The 17,944-nt window shown below is 37.3% G+C and overlaps 1 protein-coding gene and 2 pseudogenes across 1 annotated transcript in view; all 3 read right to left on the bottom strand.

Annotated features, from left to right (window-relative positions):
• Nucleotides 1-17,944, bottom strand: part of CCDC192 (coiled-coil domain containing 192) — a 172,780-nt gene that overhangs the window by 98,350 nt on the left and 56,486 nt on the right. The gene's annotated exons all lie outside the window — the stretch shown is intronic.
• LOC120590917 (cyclin-H-like) lies at nt 3,143-4,125 on the bottom strand (annotated as a pseudogene).
• On the bottom strand, nt 14,380-14,495 carry LOC120591022 (uncharacterized; annotated as a pseudogene).

Here is a 17,944-nt window from a genome sequence, read left to right as displayed (position 1 = left end):
GGTGCCATCTGCAAGCCAAGGAAAGCACTCTCAGGAAAAACCAATCCTGCCAACACCTTAATCTCAAAGGACTTTTAGCCTCCAGAACTACAAGAAAATAAATGTACGTTGTCTAAGCCACCCAATCTATAGTATTTTGTTATAGCAGCAAAGTAATATGCAATAATCACTCCTTTTCTTCAGTCTCCCCAGTAATAAACGGATCACTCTCTTTTCTGGCTTTAGAAGCCTGGTCAGGACATGAATCTATTCATCAAACTCTCAATAAAAAATCAAGGCAAAACACATAGTACACTAGAGGAATCCTTTAGTTTCTTGAGAACGCCGAAGGCATCTGTATATCTTTTGACCGTGAGCATTTTGCTGTTTTTTGTTTCTTTGCTATATGGAATGTATTATGATCTGAAAATGTAGATTGCTTTAAAAGCCATTTGAATCTTAGAAATAAATTTGAAATGAATAAAAGATAGGTAAGATATACGAGTTCACATTTTATTTTTCATTCTATTTCATAATGCAGTTTTTTAATTTTTCAGAAAAACAAGTAATTTCCTGGAAAAAAAAATCATCATTACTCTAGTTAAACCACCAGTATTTTATCCTTACTTGTCAAAGATCCTTGTCTGTGTCTATTTTGCCATTAGCAAGCAATTGTAGTTGAGAAAAAGATACTGCAACTGTATTTAAGTGTATTTAATTGCCTCCATAGAAATCGACAAAGACACAAAGCACTGATTCTGGAAATTATTAATCTGAGAAGTAAAATAACCTTTGAAAAACTGAAAAATAAAAACTTCATGCATCTAATTTTTATTGCAAGTATTTTATGAATTGGAAATATTTCATTTTTTGTATTTTAAACATATATTTCATGGTGTAGCTATTCTTTACCTATAGCTCCTCCTATAGCAATTTATTTCATTCCTTGCTATGTTTTCTCTTTAGTTACCAGCAATGATGTTAAAAATAAACAAATAAACTCATTAGAAATTATAGCGCTGTCACAGAAGGACAAAGGTGGAAGATGGTTTGTGTTTTCTTCTTTGCAGATTCCAGAGATGTTTATAAAGTTAAGTATCCCAAAATAATTTGGAAAAAAAAAATGTTAAAGGAGATCTAAATGTTCTATTTTGTTTACTTGAATTTAAAAGTTTCCAAACCCATTCTCACTTTTCACTTCAGAGCTGCATTTTAAACTTACTCCTGACCATGGGCACTTTTTATGTCCACAGGCAAATGAAAGGCAATGTGCTCAAAATCAAATTAATTATCTTGCCTCATGCCTGCTCCTCAACAAATTCTCTCCTTTGGTGAGTGGCACCACCTTCCACTCCGTTGCCCAAGCTCTTGCATCGTGCCATGCTCTCTCCCTTGCTCCCTCTGTGCATTTCCAGTCTGCCACTGTCCCACCTATGCTTCCTTTTTCTATCCCCATTGCCTCTGTCCCAGCGAAGCCATCACCTCCCTCTCAGGTTACGGCCATAGGTGTCCTTGGCCCATCTTCTCCAGGTCACTTTCCACATTGTCCCCAGTGTGATGTTTCTAAAATATCGATCTGATTTTATCTAAAAACCTTTCGGTGGCTACCACTGCTCTTGGCAATGCCCACCTCTTTAGCTTTATTTCTAGATACTTTTCTGTTCCAGAAAATGCCCATGTTCCTCTTTGAGGAAATGATATCTGCTTGATATTCTCTCTCACCTGTACTTCTATGCATGTCTCAACTTATATGTTATTTCTTTGGAGAAACTTCTTAATCTGCTCTCAGCCTCAATTAAGGGCTATTCCCAGATGTTGTCATAAAGATGTGTATTTATCCAGACTTAGCACTTTTCATACTGCATTGCAAATGCCTTCTAACTTGACTGTGTCTTCCACCAGTCTGAAAGTGCCACTGTTACATGTTGTTCACTGTTATATGCGCACAAAGCCTGGGATATAATAGGTAATTAATAAATATTTATTAAATGAACAGATAAAAAGCAATTAGTAAACAAAGATTATACTATTTCTGATGGACCTCTTATTTTGTCTTTTTGTTTGAATGTGTTAGTAGCCTAACAGATCACTCAAATGTGCTTGAAAAAATTCAAAAGTTACCTTAAGTGAACCTTTATCTTATTATTCATACAACTCTCATGGACAGTAGGGAAAGTTAAATGGTACTGATTCCAAATGGATCAAAACGTTGACTCATTAGGCCATTCCTGTTGCTTAATAATAGAGCAATTAAGTAAGTGCCATGACTCACTGCTCTTCTCAAATGTAATGTATTTTCCCCAATGGTTTCTAATTACTCAAAAGAAGTCTAGTCTCTTTTCCAGAATACAAGTATAGAAAGTGAAGGATACTTGAAATTTCTTGAAAATTTTTTATAGAGATTTAAACATGAATTGTGAGTCAAGCTTGCAAATTCTTAGCAAATAAATGTTTGAGAAATGGCCAACCTTGGTAAAGGGAAAGTTCAGGTATATAATACACATCTTGTTTTTCTCTCCAGGAACAGTTGGGAATACTCCAAAGGAGTAGGAAAGATAAGTTGACAGAAAGATAAGTTGAAGGCAAGAATTTCTTTATTGTTTTAACTTTTATATGTTGGTCCATACTTCAGGGCAGTCCTTGTACATTGCACAGCTGTGTCCGGAGCTGGGTCTGCTTGCCAGCATTAAGGACTATCAGCAGCACAAGGAGTTCTGCTGACCGCGCCTAATTCTTTTACGCTGATTAAATATTTAAGAAAAGAAAGGTTCTGTATTTAAAGACACAATAAACTATGCCAGTATAAATCAAAAAGTTTTAAAATGTCAGACATCTCCAATCCTTTACGCTAATCATTCAGAAACATTATAATAATGTTTCTAAACTGAAATTGGGTTTGTTCGGTTTTTTTGGAGGGTGTCCTTTGAAGATGTTTTCTAAACCGAAACTGAGTTTGTTTGTTTTTTTTTTGGAGGGGGAGGGTCCCTTGCAGATGTTTTATTTTACATAAGGTTACTCTGAAAGGAAACATTTTTAAATAAATAGAAAACTTTACCATAATTTAATGCTTTCACATTAGTTTACTTTTAAATAAATTGAAATGCCAAATATGCTTCGTCCTTCTGTAGATTTGTTAGCACTGAAAAATATCAGTTTCAAGTGGTTAGAGAGGATCTTCCAGTTCATTGTCAGTCCATTCTTCCTTTGGAGAACATAGCTCTTCACATTTGGATTTCTTTGAGACATGATCATCATCCACCTAGCCTTCCCCTTCTTGGTAACCACAGTAAGTGCAAACGCAGCAGAGTTGCATCTCTCCAACTTGTTTCAGAACAGCAACTTCTTCAGATCTGGTGGTTCTCTCTTTTTTTTTTTTTAACCACATTTCTCATGCTTTTCATTGTATCTAGTAACTGCCACAAGCAAGTTTTGCTCTCTTTCAGCATCAGACTTTCTGATAAATAACTTTCCATAGTAATTCCTGCTCTGGATGTACTAGATAAAATGGCAGTCAGGGCGATTTGGAAAGTTGTATGTAAAAGGTAGGCCTCCGTCCATGCAACTCTATTAAGAAAGTCATCAGCTATTTTCCTCAAAATCTCTGGATTCTCCAGTGTGGGATAACAGCTTTTTAAGTCAACGAGAAGCCCTCAAACGGTGTATAAGGATTATGGACAATATGGTGGAAATTAAGTTGCTGTGTAAGAAGCAGTTCCTATTCCAAAATCTGTTCGAGTGCCTTCTCCTGTACAAGAGGACTCTCCCGTACTAGTCCAACAAATTGTGGACTAGATACATTGAATTCACATACTATGCAGGCTAAAAATGCACAAGTGAGTATTATTATCCAGGGGTGATATTCCATTACTGAGTTATTAAGATAAAAATGCTTGAAATACATACGAGTTGTACCCTTGGCATTGCTGGCTTAAACACTGAACAGAATTTCAATCATCGTTTCTCATCTTTTTGAAGAGCGTCATTTCTTCACGAGGCTCAAGAAAGACTGGATGTTTTGGAAGAACTTTCCCATTCACCATCACTTTGCATTTGAATTCGCGGCTGGCGTTGGCCCGCAGTCGTACCATCTGCTCCGTGATCACTGGCCGAAGTCCAGGGCCGCTTCCGGCTGCTGTCCTGGTACATTGTGAAATCCGAGACCAGGCCCTGGAAGTCTGGAGGAAAATACCCCAGACGCCACAACACAGTGATGTAAAGCGGCTAAGCCACCGCAGCTGAGGGCGGCAGGACGACGGGGCAGGTGAGCTGACGTCACGATCACATGGCGGTTCCATCAGCAATGTGTTTCCAGAGAGGATTAGGAGAAAACTCTGGGAGTTACTTTCACTACGCCTGCTGCATAAGTGCTGAAACTGAGTTTTTAGGTGCAGATGTCAAGAACATCTGAAGTGGAAAGAACTCCAGGCCATCATTCTTCTTTTAGATTTTGTTCCCAAAGGACACAGCGATGTAATATGGGGCCCAGAAGCAGATGCGGGAATAAAGCACTAGAAACTGCTTTTTGAAGTTTGCTAATAAGACCCAGTGTCTCGACAGTGGGCATTTGGTGCCCTCAGAGAAACCTGTACTCATTTTACTTTTCGTAGAAGAAATGAAGAAGCACATGGACTTTTCTGGAAAAGGCTCTACATTTTGGGAATTGTCAAGGCCTTCTTTGTGAAGACTGCCCAGCCATACACACATCTTGCTTCTCCTACTGCCAACATCTTCGAACACAGGCCACAGAAAGACTACATAGGTGACTTAATTCATCCACTTTACGAATAATGATTTATTAAGCATTTCCATTTTATCTTGATTTATCATATTTTAAAAGCATATAAATGTTTCAATATTTGATTTCAAATTATCTGTAGAAAAGTACACTGGTCAAACATGATTCTTTAAAAAAATTACTATATTAAAGTTATCACCAAGATGTCATCAGGACATCGGAGGTAGAAAAACTTCAGAGAGTTTTCGTTCTTGTTCTAGTAAAAGGGTCTTATTTCTAAGTCATTACAGAATTCAAGATCACTATGGGCCAAAACTCAACAAGAAGATTGACCAAGTTTAAATGTCAGAAGAACTGGGAATAGTTGTCTAGAAGACACAACTTCTAAACTTACTTGAAGCTAAATCCTTACAAAAGTCTTGAAATACTTTCAAAAGAAAATGGACAGCCCATTTTATCTGTGGTTCAGAAAACACACAGGTTGGGAATAGGGTAGCCGAAAGAAGATAAGAATTTTGTCACTTACTTAGTTTCACCTATGCTAAAATAGTTTCTTTGACAATCTGAGTACGTCCTCAATTTTTTTTTTTTAAGGCTCATGTTCATACCTCTCTGACTTTAATGCATTTCAGAGTATAGTGTGGTTTAAAGCAGTGATTCTTCCGCTTTTTTTTTTTTTTTAATTTGGCCAACTTTCCTCTATTCCCCATCACTGAAGTTCATTGCAAAAACTACTCTATGTTCTAGAAAGAGACCATTAATAAGACTTGCTGGCTTCTGAGCTGTGTTTCTGAATCCATTGTGAATAACTTCTTTTTATACTCATTGTAAATTGAGAATGAGTTTTAATAAATGAAGCAGAAATGAGTGCTCTCAGCAATCCTTTTCCAAACGACTATCTATTCTTAGTTCTCCACAAGGCTCTTCAAGCAAACACTTAACGAAGATACCTTCATTTTTAGTTTTATAAGAGTGTTAAAATCTGGTCAAAGAGCTGGCCAGCTCTGTTGTGGTATTCCTGTCAAGATATACAGATTATCTTAATGATCAGATCATGTGCTTGAACAACTATTAAACTTTTCTTGTCCTATATTAAAACTTTTTAATAAAAACTTCCATTGTTTCTCTTGAAACAAGTGTGTTTGGGTTCAAAGATTTGGTACCAACATAACCTTATTTATCTTAACATAGATGACGTAAAAAGAGGCTACTTTTTAAGGAGCTCTGTGATTTCCTGAACATTCTCTTTTTTGAGAGGGAGTGACCTTGACTGGAGGACAACACCTCCTGTGGGGCCGGAGGAGAGAAGGTAGGTGAGTTATGCAGTGATCCTGCACTCTGTGTAACATGCAGGCTCCCATTTCTATGAATCACAACTGTTTTTTTTTTTTTTTAACACAGATTCTGATTTCATTCTGACCTATGCAAGAAAATGTTGAAGTTAAATGCTATCCAAAATCTAGGCAACTGTGTCTTTGTCCTTGGGTCTGTGAAATTCCATGAGAAGAGTGCTCAGAAAGAACTCCATTAAGTGAAAGATCTGGGGAGTTTGGAAACAAAATGTATTTAATTTCTATGAACCCCCAATGAAGAAAGTATTAAGAACAGGAGTTTTGAAATAAAATTTTTCCATGTTATTTCACAGGTTCTGTCTCCTTACTGAATTTTGCTTGTTTGCTTTTATAAATAATATTTCCTCCAGCTGGCACACTTAAACAGGATCCATTCAAATAAATTTCATGGGATGCTGAGCAATTCCGGTACCCTTCTCGATCAAAACTAAAGGTTGTATTATTCTCTCTGCCTTTTCAAGAGGCTAGGAAAGAAGTTGTTGATATTATTGTTAGTGTTTCAAAGGAAACTACAGCCACTAACTTTTTTCTTAAGTGAAGCAGAGCTTTCAGCCTTGGTCATGTCCTTGAAGGTGGGCTTTTCTAGGTGTTGCTATTATTTCTCAAAGGGTGAGGGGTGGTATTAGAAGTTTTAGTCTTCCATTAGTTTGCCCTCACTTCTTCCCTGAGTATGTTCGTGGTTAGGAATCTTGCTGTCAGGTAAAGTGCACACAGCTGATGTGACAGCCTGGTTGGCCTGGTGTGCTGGGTGGCATGAGGACTGAGCATTTTGGAAATGCCCATGATTTCCATCAGCAAAGAAAAAAGTGGCTAGTAGGCAACTAGAGTCAAATCAATAATGATCCTTTTGTGTGGACACAATTGGAACAGAAAGCCTTTCACCAAATTTAATAAAGCCTCCATAACATGATTGTAAGGAGGCACTGGGGAAAATCCTATGACTCTTTGAAAGATATAAGAAGGACTCTGAGGGTGACTCTAGAGGTCAGAGAGGGAATGGAGCTTTGGGGATGGCTTTTTTCCAGTGAGAGCAGTTCTACAGTTTCTCGTTGACTGTTTTAGAAGTAAGGCAAAGACCTCAAGGCTTGAGAATAGAATTTCTTGGCTAGCATGAAAATTGGTCCAGTATAGCTTTGCAGTCTTTAACCCATATGGTGGAGAGAAGTCAGTTAACTAGTAAAATATTCTTCGATGTGGGGAATCGAATTGAAAATCAATATAGAGAGAAGAAGAACATGTTAAGGACATGTAAAATTGTGAATTCCAATAATGTGGACTATGCCAAGGGTGTATAGATCAACTTGGCAGAGAGATCTTTTCTGACCAAAGGCCTGTGCAGGTGGTAGGGGAAAGAGGTGTGGTTTCAAACAAAACAGGCTTTGTCAACATTAACTGTACCCAGAGAAAAAGACGGATTTACCCGTCCATACAAAGTGTGGGAGAGACACCTATACCATCAGATTACCATTTGCACTGTTGCTGTCAGAGGACAAGCCCAAATTAACCAAACACCATAATAGGTACCTTTAGGAAAAGGACAGGTTTGCCTGAATTTCCCTCTTGCAATGCAGAGCTGATAGGCGAGGTATTTTGCTGGATTGGGGCACTTCTTAAGGAGTGATGAAGAACACTGGTTCCTTCTCTTGCAATCTTACCTTCAGGCTTGACACCAAGGCATATATCCAGACTGCAAAACAGTTACAGTCTAACCCTGAACCCAGGTGTCATTCACTGGGTCTCAGGGGCTTGAGGCCCAGCACCTGACCCTGCAGCAGCAAGACTTCACTCTTGAAGGCCATTTTATCTGTCACACTTGGGGGACTCTTCATTTGCAGAGATCTGTGCTCTGAAACAATGCATGTGGTCTTTGCCCTTCTGGAGCCTCTGGTGGAATGTCCTTCCTCTGACATTCCCAGAGCTCACACCTTCACTTCCTGTCATCTCTGCTTTGATATCATCTAATCAGTGAGGTCTTTCCCCATCACTCTATTTCAAATAGTCCCCTTCTCCTAGGATGCTGACCTTCTTTTCATTTTCTATTTCTCTCTTTAGCCTTTTTCTCTATCTGATCATTTATGTACTTACTAATTTAGTTATTTATCATCTTTCGTGCCCCATTAGAATATAAGTTCCATAAGGGCAGTGATTTTGTCTGTTTAGTTTACTGCTATATCTCACCATAGGCATCCTATAAATATTTGGGAAATGAATAAGTGAGGCCTTCAGCAAAGCTTTTAACTCTTCCTGATCTCTCTCAATTTCTTCAGACCCATAGGCAGTTTGCACCCCCATGTAAGTGACAGATGGAAAAGGCTTTCTTTGCAAAGAATGTATTCTGAATGGGGCCAGGGTCCCAAGGCTAATCAGTGTGTGTGTGTGTGTGTGTGTGTGTGTGTGTGTGTGCGCGCGTGCGCACGCGCGTGCGCACGTGTGTGCGTGCATATACATATGTAGTATGTGTATATTATGGGGATGGGAGAGAAAGAAAGATGTATGGAAAAGTATTATCCAGATGGTGAACACCAGGGCATGGGTAGTATAGTCTAAAATGTAATGAGACACTTTTATATTAAAAATATATTTAGATTAAAATAATCCTTGTTATAAATTTCACTAGTTTAAGAGTATACCATTAAAATAATGTTATAAAGATGCCTGCGACTTATCGATAAGGGGAAAAGATAATACATATAGTTTGAAGTTGATACCTATACAAGATCACATATTTATTAAAACAAAAAATATCATCTCAACTTAAAACAAATATATGTATGTGTGTATGTGTTTTCGTATTATAGAGTATAGAAATTGCATGCTATTAACATAAGGGGTAAGAAAGTAAAAGAGAAGGAAATTTTAAAATTCATAAACCTTTATATTATTGATCTTTTGGCCAGCTATTCATTGATTACATTTTGGGATTGCAAAGCAGGGGCTAAGGAAAATGACTTTTAAAGAATGATTTATTTAGAAATGTAGTATGAATGAAATGTTGTTAGATGTATGTGAAAAGTTTTGAGAGAAATCATCATCATTCAGTTCCACACACAAAATTTACAGCATTAGCTACTCAAAATATAAAAAGCTTTAAAGCAACACAAATCAATAAGAATACGCTGATGATTGTACATGAAATACTAAGGTTACGTTACAAATATTAGAGGGGGTGTGTGTGTGTGTGTGTGTGATTTATAATATTTTGTGAAAACAAAAAAGGATAAAGGTATCCCAGAAAACAGAGGCAGTCTGCCTGACTAAGCACAGGCATCTTGCAGACAATGGACTATTCACTTGCCCTGAGGAGTGGGAGCCTGTTTGTCCTTCCACCTATTCCAAGTATGACACCAGTGACTCCTCAATCTTGGATTAGCTGTTGAATCTCCCGGTAAATTGTGAGGATCCATGCAGAGAGGGAACTTTTTTGTGAAAGCATATCAGAAGCCATGACATCATATATACAGTATAGACATTTTGTGAAGCTATCTAAGGCCTGGCTCCTATGATTACTTTCATTGTGGTATTAGAGGTTTGTCAAGATGTAAACTTCTTCCATATCATATCTTTAAAATTATATTATAGAAGTGACTACCCAGCTTCAATAAAAGAGAACATATATTATCATATCATTGACTCCACCACATCAGATAAAGGCAATCTCCCTACAATCTCAAATAGTCCTCTGGAAATAACACAGATTGTTTACCCTACCTGAGAACCACCTGTATTTGTATGGCAATCATACTTGAGAGATAGGAAGAATACAGGACCAGGAACCTAAAGCAGGATCTGTTGACAATTAGGGTGGTGACTATCCAACCCCTAAAGTGCTTTTAGGGATAAGAAAGAAATAGACGCCTCTTTCTCTGTAAGGAAATTCTTTTTCAGTTTGTTTCCTAGTAGTTGCCTAGTTTGTGCCCTCTCAATTGTTCAATGTTTACTTAATTTAAGGACAATGGAGGATCTTTACCTGGCATCAGGAGCTCAAGCATTTCTGGAAAACTGACTTTGCGATTGATATGAATAGACATGTATTAAAAACTTTACAAAACAAATAACTCCAGCATCTATTTCAATATTTAATAAGTTCACTGGAAAAGCACGGCACTGCTAGATTTTCTTCTTCCACTGTGAGTCCGTAGTACAGTGTACTAGGATACTGCTGCCTTTCCTCAAATGCAAGAAAGCGAGAAGATGCTATGACCTTGAAGTCCCAACGTTTCCAACTCAAGTTGATTTCTGAAGAAACTTCCAGTGGTTGCAGCCAGCTACAAAATATACGACGTGTCTATTGGGCTTTTCTTAGTCCTTTCTTCAAGATAACAGGCCCTTTCGCCTCTCCTTGCCTTTGACAGGCTGCTTCCCTGAGCAATCTTCATCTCCAGCCTGGGTTAGGGATGGTTCCTTTCAGTTCCAACAGTAATTTTTGTTTATTGCCATCACATGTAGAATATAACCTACATACGGTTAATCTCTTTCTTTTGGCAGTAGTTCTAAATTTTGGTTACATATGAGAATGATTTAAGGAGATTTTTAAAGTCTTGATGACCTGTTTGCACTCCGGACTGATGAAATCAGGGCCTCTGGTGGGACCCAGGATTCAGTGTGTTTTAAAGCTCTCCGGTTGATTTCAATTTACCAAAAGACGATTTTTGTGTACAATTGTTTATCCTCAACAATTTTTAAGACGATGCAGACACATAAGACATGAATGAGAGAATAGCATATAATTTCATTGGCCGGAATTTCCAAAAAGGTAAGATCTGAAACTGACGAGGAAAAGATTGGTTTGCTAGGAAGTCATCCTGAAGCCTAAGACCTTATCCAAGATCTGTGGCCAAAAGGCAAACACCCCGGGCAACACACTTTTGGAAAAGTCATAGGACTGTCTTCAATATATTACTGGGTCTCTCCCCAACAATACTTTGAATTATTACAGTGTACTAAAAACTACACATTTATGAGCATTTAACATGCTAGTTGTTCAGGCTGAACTCCACGTCAACCCTAGGTTTCCATCTAGTGTAACCTTTGTCTGCATTGTTGAGTAGATGAACAATGCAGCCTTTTAGGGGTTACTCTGATAGAGCTCTTTAATGACTTTGGTTACCTCATGAGCTCTATTTCTGGGGATGGGTGTGTTTCAGAAGTGGAAGAGAGTTGAGGGGAAAACATTTTCATGAACTCAAACTGGACATAACTTGTTTTAATGCTTAATGTAAACATCTAGCCGTATTCTCATTAGAGATTCCACAAAGCACAAGAATGCCTCCCATTCTCATTTCCGCCTGTTCCCTCCTCTGCACTTCCAGTCTGACTGTCTGCATTGTTCCTGCTCCCACCCCCACCCACCCTGCGCTCTGCATCCTCCCTACACCGGCAGCAGCTTCCCTGTGTGACCGCCAAACCACCTCCTCCCACTTCTCCTCTTAATCCTTCCTCTTCACTGATTCTTCCATGAGACAGACAATAACAACTCACAACCAAGGCTCCCAGCACCCATTAAGCCTGAAGGATAAGAGACTGGCTTGTTAGGATCAGCAAAAACGGTCGAAGAGAGAACAATTAATAACTAACTATTTCTTTTGGTTTTACATTCCTTAGCATCTTTCTGCAATCATTTGATTCCTATGAAAAACTCAGGTCCTTCTTAGTTCCCACAATACGATATCGCCACATATCTTTCAGTTAAAAATATTTAAAAGGTGTAGAGTTATTATTTTAGGGTTTTTAAAAAAAATTTTAAGATGACTCATACTTAAATCATTTGTTGACTTTATGACCTGGTTATCCTCTGAGAAATCATACTCGTTTAAACAAGTCTGTCTAAATCATCTGTTTATATGGTAGCTGATTATTGTTATAGGCTGTGAGACTATGACAATACCTTCTCATTTATAAAGGCTCAAGAGAACTCTCCTGGACCCCTTTTCTCTCCCTGCAGTCCCAGTGGGGTTTATGTCAGCTCTTACTAAACTTAAAACAAAGAGAAGAGATTAGGCAAAAGATAGAATTATTTATATTTGAAACACTAGAAGTGATAAACATCTGCACATAAGCAGTTACTTAAATTAACATTTAAAATTAGAAACAACTTCCCTTTTTAAATTTTTCAAGAGACTGACATTCTTGATGATTTCTAGGAAACTATATTAATATTTGCTTGTTCAAAAGTAAATTCTTGACAATTCTGAGGTTTCACTTTCCATTCAATTGAGGGTGCTTCTGTTCTAGAGGCATTCCTGACAGTATTTGAGAATGGGAAAGCTAAAACAGAAAAAGGACAGAAGAATAAAATAAGGACAACTTAAGCCCTAGCTTGGGCACTGAAATCAGGAAAACGAAGAATAACATCAAAAAGATATCTACCTTGGAATACCAGGTGCTGTAGGCATTTTAAAAAAGCATCTCATGGACAATGGGATAGGCTATGCATATGTGGGGACAAGGGGTATATGGGAAATCTCTGCACCTTCCTGTCAATTTTGTTGTGAACCTAAAATTGCTCTACAAAAATAAAGTCTTAAAAAAAAAAAAAGATCTCATGGAAAGGTCTGTGCCAGGCAACTCCCTCCACTCTTTACTGGCTTCCTACTAAAGATGCACTAATATTTCCAGTAATATGCATTCAAAAATGAACATCCAAGAAACTGGCTAATGCAGCTGCATTTCATTTCAACAAAGGGAACATGCATCATCAAGACTCTTAGTTGAGATGTTTATGTACGCAGTTAATCGAGAACTGGAGAGAATCAAGCAAAATGACATTTGTTAGGGCCTGAGAAAGTAAAAGTTAAGAAGGCAAAGGTGGAGGGACAGGAGTGTGGTCAGAATTGCCTCTGAGCAGTGAAGATGATCTTTTCCAGTTGGCAGACTCCTCAGCGGTAGTTTTCCATTCCCTGTGGCATTGACAGCTGCCTAATGCAATCACTGTGTTCTTACTTAGGCGAAGTTAAGCAAAAACACCCATATTAGTTCCTCTGGGCCTCCTTTGGCAGGTGCAGACAGTCTCCTACATGCTTTTCTCATGTGCAGAAAGAATAAGTACTTACAAGAATTAGGAATTCTTTGGGTTCAACCGGAACATGTATTAATGTGAATACAGTGAAGTACTTTAGCATTAAGTTCAATAAAATGGAGTCTGGAACTGAAAAACACATGCTTTTAAACTGTTAGATAAATCTCAAAGCATATATTATAAATGATGACCCGGATAATGAAGCAGCAGTAATTAATGCCAACATTAATCAAGGTTATCTGTGTCCCAGACACTATTTTAAGCCCTTTACCTGTATCGTCTCATTTAATCCTTACAGTAACCCTAATGAGGCAGATTCTGTGATTATCTCATTTTACAGATAACCATGATGTTAAAATTTTCAGAACCTCCTCTAACCAAGAATGCTGTTAAAGCTTAGCACTGAGCAAGCTATAGAAATGTTTGCTGTTTTTGTTGTTTTGTTTTATTAGTTAGCAAGCACTTCTATAAGTTTTACTATGTGGCAAGTACTGATCTAAGAATTTTATAAGTATTAACTTGTTTAATCTTCATGACAACCTCGTGAACTACATTTATTATCATCATTTTGAAGATGTAGAAGTTGAGCCTCAAAGAGATCAAACAACCTACCAAGGCTACACAACTGGTAAGATTAGTAGAGCAGGGCTCTAACCCCAGGCAGTCTCTCTTTAATGTTCAGAGAGAAAAATGTCTTAAATAAGAAGTTGATGCTCAAGCATTTCTTAAATTTAGTCAACCTACCCAATGTACTGGGGTGGGAGGGGTGTGTATGTGGAGTGTGGGTACTGTGAAGGAGAGATTAAGAAGGGGAAAGCCAAGTGTTTGTTCTGTCTCTTTTTTTTTCTTCTTAGAACTTGCCAATGACTCTATTATACCTCTTGATTACTGGCGTAAGAGCTCGCATTTCCTTTTATGGCTGTTACCACCTAGTACACCTAGTAATGATGATAGATTGACCATTGGGGATTAGAAGCTATCTAACATGTGAATAAACAATCAAAATCAAATTCAATGCTAATAGCTAACACTAACAGCTCAGATTTTATTTTACTTAATAATTTTAATACTTCACATTTATCAACAAAATAAAATCCAAAATATACTATATATCTATTCAACTATCTAAGCATACAATTCTATATAACTCTTTAGACAGTCTCTCAAGTTTCAAATAAATTCAACCTGGAAACTTCAATCTCATGAGGAAAAATTGCCCCTACTCCAACACTGACACCATCTCCAACTCCCATGCAAAAAAGGGAAATTAGCTTTCTTTCTTTTTTTTTTTTTTTAAATGCCTACAGCACCTGGTATTCCAAGGTGATCTCCCATAGTACTAACCAGGCCCGACCCTGCTTAGCTTCAGATATCAGACAAGATCGGGCATGTTCAGGGTGGCATGGCCATAGAAATTAGCATTCTTTGATGGGTTTTGAGCACCTGGAAAGCTTTTGGTTTGAGGCCCATTCTCATTAATAAAACAACCTAAAAATACCTCAAGTAGGGAGGAGATAGAGTTTGGTGCTTTGAAAAGGAAAAGAAAGTAAACAAATCTCAGGGGAGGAAGTGTGTTCATCCAAAAAAAAGACAATGAAATATTGGAGGTTCTTCAGATGGCAAGGACCATACTTTTATGCAGGTCCTTTGGGTAATAAGACCTCAAATAGGCAGGCATGTGAGGGACGCTGGACCCTGAGTACTATATATAAAGTAGGAGCTCCTGTAAATCTTCTGTTAAGGCTTAACATGGAACAATAAGAGCCACAGGTCTTTGAATGGGCCCATAGGCATGGGCATGGAGCAGAGGGAAGGGCAGCCACAACTGACTAGAAAACAATGTCCCCTAACTCTTGGACAGCAAACCCCAGAGAGGAGAGAAGACCGCTCTTTCTGCCAAATGGCTGAGACCAAATTTCCTTCTAACAATAACAAAAGAGGCCAGAGTCAGATTTGATATATTTAAAAAAAAAGAAAAGAAAGAAGGATTTTTTTTTGCAATATTTTTGTCCATTGAATATTATGGAACAAGACATGAAGAGATATTATACATTCTCTCATGCTGTTTGGTAGTTATTGCATAAATTTTAATCTCAAGTTTCACCTGGTTTAATAACAATAATAATAACAATAGTAAACCAATGTCTAATGTTCTTCACTCGGGATAAATTTTCAACATTTACAGATACAAGATAAGATGAATGACAATCAAAATCCATGCTCCCTTCTTCTTCTTGGTTACACAGCTAGACTACCTTTCCTGGCATTCCTTGCAATTAGTGTGGCCTCATAACTGAGTTCTAGCCAACAGAAAGTGATCAGACATGAGGTACCACTTCCAGATATAACCTACTGTAAACCTCTTCCCCTCTGGCCAACTGGAATAGGGATGATCCCCAGTAATCTGGGAATCCACATGTCCAAGATGGCAGAGCCTCCTTCAGTTTTTATTACTGAGTTACACTGAATAACGATGAATGAGAGGAGCTTGCTCCCCAGCAGGAACACTCACAGTAAACTGTTACTTGAATGAACAAGAAATAAACTTCTATTTAGTTAAGCCTCTGAAATTCTGGGGTTCATTTGTTACCATAGCTAGCATTATTTTAACTAATAAACTTAGAGAGACTGAAACAACCACTACTAAAACGAACTAACTTCCCTCACCTACAATCACCACATACTCCTGTCCTTTGTAAAGAACATCTTTCAAATGGTAAAACAGATGTAAGAAAATAGCATTCTAAACTTAAAATCCACTGTAAAGTTAATATTTAGATTACTTATAAATGTGTTTTATTTCCACGTAGATCATTCTATTTTATTTGAATTAGTTGCCAACATTTATAAATGAGGAAATTTCATGCAAAATTTTGATTTCCATCTACTGAAAAATTGGAAAATCTGAACAACTTGGGCTTTATTCTCTATTTTATGTAAGTCACGTACGCTCCAGACCCACGTGACTTGTTCTGGCCATCTTCCCTCTTCCACATTACTTACGTAGAATGTGGCTTTTAAATACATTTGCCCTAGATTATCATAAAGAGCTGGGGATTTAAAAAATATGCAATACCAACTAGACTATAATTACAATAAGAAAAGATGAACTATTTACATGTTATGCCCTTGGTTTCTTTTTTATGGAAATTACTGAAACAGCGTGTAAAATCCATTACTGCATTTGCTCATCTGATAATTTTGATGGATTTTCCTCTCAACTGTATCTCTCAATATTCTCTATATGAAATCCAACACAAAATCTCATTTCAGAATTAACTCATTAGAAAATAATTAATAACATCTCCTCCCCTTAATATAAGAACTATTCATCTGATCATTTTCCCCATTTTGCCTTTGGCTGTTGGGAATATCAAAGCTATATTTTTGTCTCAACTCTATTGTATGAGAAGTTACGACTTAAAATGTACATGTTCTATTCTTTCTCTTTTTATTGCTATTTTATTTTGATATATATTTTTTCAATTATTTATGTATTTTTAAAAATTCAACTATTTCATACAAATTCTTTGTGAAATTGGAGTATAAATAAATAAATATGGTTAAATTAAATATTATAGTTAATATTTAATAATAATATAAAATTATAGCAATAAAACAGATAATGTTTAATATTAATAAAATGCCAGGCTATGTCCATTTAAGATAAAAATTTTTATTTTATTTTGTTTCTTTTCCTTTTAAAGTAGGATAAAATTGTAAATAAATGATTTCTTGGTCCCTTTTCTGGATGATTTACTATAAACTAGTGGGACATGCTTAACTTGTTTTATTTTTAGAAATTAACCTTAAATAGCAGCCAGCATATATAGATAGATACATTCCCTCACTTATTTATCCATTCACTTAACAAGGCATCTATGAAACACCTACTCTGTGTCAAGAACTCTGTGAATAAAGCCAAGTCCCAGGACTTGGGGACTCAACTGATAGAGTAGCATAAAGACTAAAAGAGAGATCCATAGAATGTGCACTAGAGAGGAGGACAGTTTCTGCCTGAGGAGTCAAGAGAAACTTGTCACCTGGGAGACACGAGCAGTAGGTATTGAAAGGTGAGTAGGAGTTGAAGTAGGGGGAAGGGCCCAGTTTGCTAAGGGATGGAGGCCTGAGCCTGGAGGATTCTCAAATCCTCAAATCAGAACCACCGTTGGGTGTCTACTGGAAGTAGGGATAGGGGAGAATGTCAGGTAATGAAGCTGTCAAAGGAAAGATCATAGAGACCTAATCAAGGTCCTCACTTGCCATGATATTATTTACTCTCTTGTAGCCAATGAGCAGCCTGTTCAGAGATTTAAGTGCTCTAGAAATATCTAGAAGTATTTAAGGCTTACAAAATTGAATATATGGTCTATGGAACCAACTCTGTAAATACTGCTCAGGGCCTTTTGGAATCAGTCTGATTACTTTTCTTTTGATTTGTTGATTTAATTTAGTACTAATGTATTTCAGGAAGAATTTAGGGTAGCTTGAAAAGGTAAATATATTGTGTTAGAAGCCACTAAAATAAAAACCGGAAAGATAGGGTAAAGGGAAGTTAAGGGAAGCAAGTGGGAAGGTTGATTTGCACAATTCATGCCTGACATTCTACAAAATCACTTATTAGAGGTGAGGCACAAAGAACTTGGCTCTAGCCTTTTTGGTAGTCAAAACAATCATTCATAGAAACAAAATCCACGGAATGAAAACAGGACCAGTGTTCAGTGGAAGAGTCAATATTCCTGATGCAGAAACACATACTCTCTGATATAGTAATAAATATCCTCAATAGTAATCTGACAGTAAATACAGTAATAAGCTTCACAAGATAGTTTCTTGTAAAATCTTCCCAAACTAAGTCATTAG

The sequence above is a fragment of the Pteropus medius genome, unplaced genomic scaffold, assembly GCF_902729225.1.
Source record: "Pteropus medius unplaced genomic scaffold, Ma_sr-lr_union100, whole genome shotgun sequence".
NCBI lineage: Eukaryota > Metazoa > Chordata > Mammalia > Chiroptera > Pteropodidae > Pteropus > Pteropus medius.
This window is presented reverse-complemented; position numbering and strand designations above follow the sequence as displayed.